The sequence below is a fragment of the Vigna unguiculata genome, chromosome 6 (genome assembly GCF_004118075.2).
Source record: "Vigna unguiculata cultivar IT97K-499-35 chromosome 6, ASM411807v1, whole genome shotgun sequence".
In the NCBI taxonomy this organism is placed as follows: domain Eukaryota; kingdom Viridiplantae; phylum Streptophyta; class Magnoliopsida; order Fabales; family Fabaceae; genus Vigna; species Vigna unguiculata.
Genome location: NC_040284.1, coordinates 6,254,408 through 6,259,421, shown reverse-complemented (window position 1 = coordinate 6,259,421; position 5,014 = coordinate 6,254,408).

Here is a 5,014-nt window from a genome sequence, read left to right as displayed (position 1 = left end):
TAGGATTAATGTTTTGTTTAGTTTCATTAGAACGTTGTTTTGTTTCATTAGAATGTTTGAGAGATCCAAGTCTTCCGCTTGTGAGTGGAGTTTGTGTATTCCGACTCAAACTTCTATCGATTTGAATCTTCCGCTGCATCATCCACACATTTCTTAGGAAGAACGTCGTCGATCTTCTTCGTAAATCCTTGAGAACTGACAGCTTCACCGTGAAAATTCCAGTCATTAGGAGTTTGCCACGAGCCTTCGTCTATCATGTTTATGTTAAAAAATTGATTACTCAGATAATACTAATACTAATAATAAATATTAAATAATATAATAATAATTATTAAAACAATAATAATACTAAGACATATATATAAATCAATGAATATTAATCATACACTCAACAATTATAATAACAATAAGAGATAAAATAAATAAATAAATGAGGAAAGGATAGAAAAAGCCTGGGTTTAGACGTGCATGACGCTATCCTTAAAGAGAAAATGTCTCTACTACACAGGGCAATACAAATACACAATCGTATGTGTTTTAAATCATATGTATTTCTCTCCCAAAATACAACAACTCGTCAGATCGATCGAGTGAGCGAAGGATCTCTGAATCTTATGAACACCAATATCTTAAAGATAATATAGAGAAGAAAAGAAGAACATTTCGGATAAAACTCTAGTGTTTGTTGTTATTTTGTTGTGTTTTTCCACATGCATCTAGGTGGCTAGGCGGTATTTATAGATAACAAAAGGAAAAATAAAAATAAATAGTATTAAAAATATAACTGTTAGCCATAAATAACATTAATCTACAAAAATTAAAAGTTAATAAAATATTAAAAATTGATAAAAACTTGAGTTTAAATTTTTTATTTTTAAATTATATTAAAATATTTCTAACGGTCTCAAAGATATAATATATGATTTACAAAGTTCCATATTCAAAAGGATTTGACGACCCTCTCTCCGATTCTAATTCAATCGCAAAAATGATTTTCAATAAACTACGTATTGCATTACTTTAATACACATGTCATACTACGTATTGCATTACTTTAATATAACTGTTAGTTTAGACAAAATTATGGCACGTTTTAGTTTGTTTTAACATATTATAGTTCAAATGTAGTTACACATGCATTACTTTGTTGGTCACATATAAGTTAATCATATAGTTGAGTTAACAGGTGAAATCAAAACTGGCTTGTTTTAGTTTTAGAGAGATAAATCATTACTAGAAATTTTTGCATTACATGATATTTTTTTTGTAAATTTGTTAAAATATTTGCAAGAAAAAATTTTTTTTCTGTCATTTTTTCTAAAAATTTTAATTGGCAGGTAATTTATTTATAGGTAATTATTTCTTATAAAATTACAAAATTCGCAAGTATTTCTTACAAAATTTGCTGAAAAAGCATTTTACACAATATTTTGCAAAAGAAATGGTAACAATTTCTTGCAAAATTTTTTTTACAACAAAATTTATAAATATTTTCTACGAAAAAATTTTCAAAATAAAATTAGCAGAAAATATGAGTTTTTTTAGTAGTGAAATACAATTTTAAATTTTTTTAGTAGTGAAATACAATTTTTTTTACATACTAAAACTAAGCTACTTTTATTTAAGATAAGTATCATACTTTACCTAAATAAAATTGTATATTATTCAAATTTTTTTCAATGTTAACTTTTTTTTCTTAATGATGGACGAGGAAACCTTATACCTGCAATATGATTAATAATTATACAAATGAAACTATGACAATAATTAAACGAACAAAAGTAAGAAAACAGAAAAAAAAAAAAGTAGCCGCTATAGACGAAAAACACTAAAGGAAACTGAATCAATTATCACATGCTCTTTGATAAAAAAAAAATAAATTCTAGAATTTATCTTGAGTTGGGATACGTACAAAGTCCCCAAATAGACTCGTTTGATTATTTCTAGGTTTGACTATCCGCCGCACAAGGGAAACAAGAACCTGTGTGCTGGTTTTGGTGTTTTAATTAGTTTCAAAATTAATCAACACTTCTGTCTATCATGTGCGTTGCATATTTAACATGTGAATTCATAACCATCATCTCTCAACTTGAAAAATTTACTACCTTGTTGGTTGAAGTTTTAACATGTTCTTTTGTATAGATTTACTATGCAAAGAAATTAGGAAACAATTATTAGAGTGTAATAATTGTCTTTTCGTTTAAGTGAGAAGAGGAGTTTGGAAATGAATGACGAGATTGTTTGAAATTCCATTTCACTATATATGTAATGGTTACTGAGTGACCAACGATCATTTGTCACCTTTGTCTACCTATTTTCACTATATATTACAATTTATTCCTTTGTCTCCTTTTTCTATCTATAAATACCACTTAGGTGTATGGAAAAAAAATACAACAACAAAGATAACAAACACTAGAGTTTTCTCCAAATTTTTTTCTCTATATTATCTTTAAGACGTGGTGTTCATAAAGTTTAGAGATCGTTCGCGACACTCGATCGATCTAACGAGATGTTGTATCTTGGGAGAGAAACGCATATGATTTGACACACATATGATTGTGTATTTGTTTAGTCCTATGCAGGAAGGGCGTTTTCTCTCTAAGGACAACGCTATGTGTGCCTTAACTCAGGATATTTCTACTCCTTTCGTTGTTTATTTTTTATTTATTATTATTATTATAATTGTTGATATATGATTAATATTCATTGATTTATATATATATATATATATATATATATATATATATATATGTGTGTGTGTGTGTGTGTGTGTGTGTGTGTGTGTGTGTATGTCTTAGTGTTATTACTGCTCTAATAATTATTATATTTGTACCTGATCGGTACTATTTTGGTGCAGAACCAGACGATCTCAAGAACCTTCTGTGTCGAACCTCCTCCTGTTCCTCCTTGGACTCCTCCTGGATCTCCCTGGGCTCCTCCTGGATCTCCCTGCCATCTGCACTCCAGGGGTGGGGGTACCTGCAAGCACTACGACGCTCAAGTCAGAGAGTGATTGATATGGGGTGTAATTGGTTAGTGAGAAAAGCGTACCTTTACCTGTCCACTAGGCCTTAATTTATACTAATTTCTTAATGGACCTGTTATTAATATTTGCGGGCCGTTTGTATTTGAGGATCGATTCCTTCCCTTTCCGACTGAGGTTGCACGCATCGGTTCTTTCCTTATTGGCTGGAATTGTTCTTCTGTGCCTTTAATAAAGATCAGTTCTTTCCATTCTAAGGTTTGTCCGTCTGTACTTTTGTCAAAGATCCACTCCTTCCTTTTTTGGGGTTTAGCCGTCTGTACTTCTCAAATATCAACTCCTTCCGTCTGCACTTCTTACATATCAACTCCTTCCTTTTGTACTTCTCACATATCAACTCCTTCTTTTTTGGGGTTTGATTGCATGTTGCCCCTCTGTACCACATGTTTCGCCTGCTACCCCTTGGGCCGGGATGTACTCGGCTAAGAGGGCTGGGAAGTACACGGCCACTGCGCTTATTGGGCTGCCAGCGTTGCACTGGATCCAAGCCCTTGTGGTTGGGCCAACGTGTGGGGACGCTCCTACCTGGGCCGGGATGATCCTGACCAGCTTCCCCTTGCTGGGCCGGGATGTACCCGGCCATACACTAACACCAACCCCTCTAGGCTCGTAGTGAACAAAGTTCACAAGAGGCTATGATGTGTTGCCTTTGGAAATGGTGCCGAGGCTTCCCCAACCACTTGCGTTTATGAGACTTGCTTTAATTATGGGGAAAGAGAAAGTATTAACTTGGCTCGCCGTTCGAGGCTGTCTTGTCATAATAATGAGATGGTTTAGGTGGGGAGTTTTGAAGGAGATGTGCTGACAACCGTTGGATGGAGCGAGATCTCATGGTGATGAGGGGGTTACTTTTGTGAGAGTGGTCCACTATAAATAGAGGTGGGGTCTTGATGTTGTGAGACAAATGATTCATTTAGGAAGTGAGCCACCACCAGCCGAGTCTTTCTTGTCTGCGCCATCCCAGGTATGTCGTCCTCCTTTGCTTATTATCTTTCCAGTAGGCATAGCGACTCTGAGGAGGAGGGGACCATGTCTGACTCTTCGTGCAGTGGTAGTGTGCAGAGGGACGACGAGGACTCTGTGGGTGCCAAGGAGTTCTCGGCCCTGCGTCACCCGGGGTACGAGTGGGTAGATCCCCGGGTGAAACTCCTTCTGTCTAGGTTTAGTAAATCTGTCGTCATAGTTGATTTTCGTAAGAAGTATGATATTCTAGCTGATACAGTAGACGATCATATTATTAGTGTAGAGCGAGCCAAGAGTGGGGATAGTGTATGTCACGGTCGAGAAGGTCATTCGTATGATTTTTTCTACATGTACTCTACCTTAGTCTTGGATTTGCATGTGCGTCTCCCCTTTGATGATTTTACAATGGGAGTGCTAAGGGTGCTGAATGTAGCACCCAACCAGCTACATCCTAATAGTTGGGCGTCCCTTCAGGCGTTCCGACTGGTCTGTCGAGTGTTCCATTTGAGACCTTCCCCGCAGGTTTTCTTGCAGTACTACTATACGCGTCCGGGGGATCTGGTTAGTTGGTTGTCTCTAGTGGGTCAAAGCCACCAGTGTCTACTTGCGTCTTATAGCAATCTTTTAAAAGGTTTAAGACTGGTTTCTTTAAGGTAGTCATCCAGTCCGCTGGGGCTGGATACTTTTACTTTGAAAATGGCGAGCCCAAATTCCCGTTCTACTGGACCAAACATCCCACCCCATATCGAGTTTGGCCGAGAGCATCCCTTACCCAGGAGGATCTGTATGTGCTGTCTTATTTGGACCAATTGCCCAAGAAACTCTCCTCTAAGAAAATTATTGGTGTGTTTAGTTCCTCTCGTCCGCGCGATGACCTTTTCGGTATGTATGTTCGTCTGACTCCCCATAGATATGCGTCTGGTATATTTGGACTAATGCTAATTTCTTTTTTGCAGATATCATGGCTGCTGCTGGTCCCTCTGGTAAAGAAGTGTTTCCTGGAAT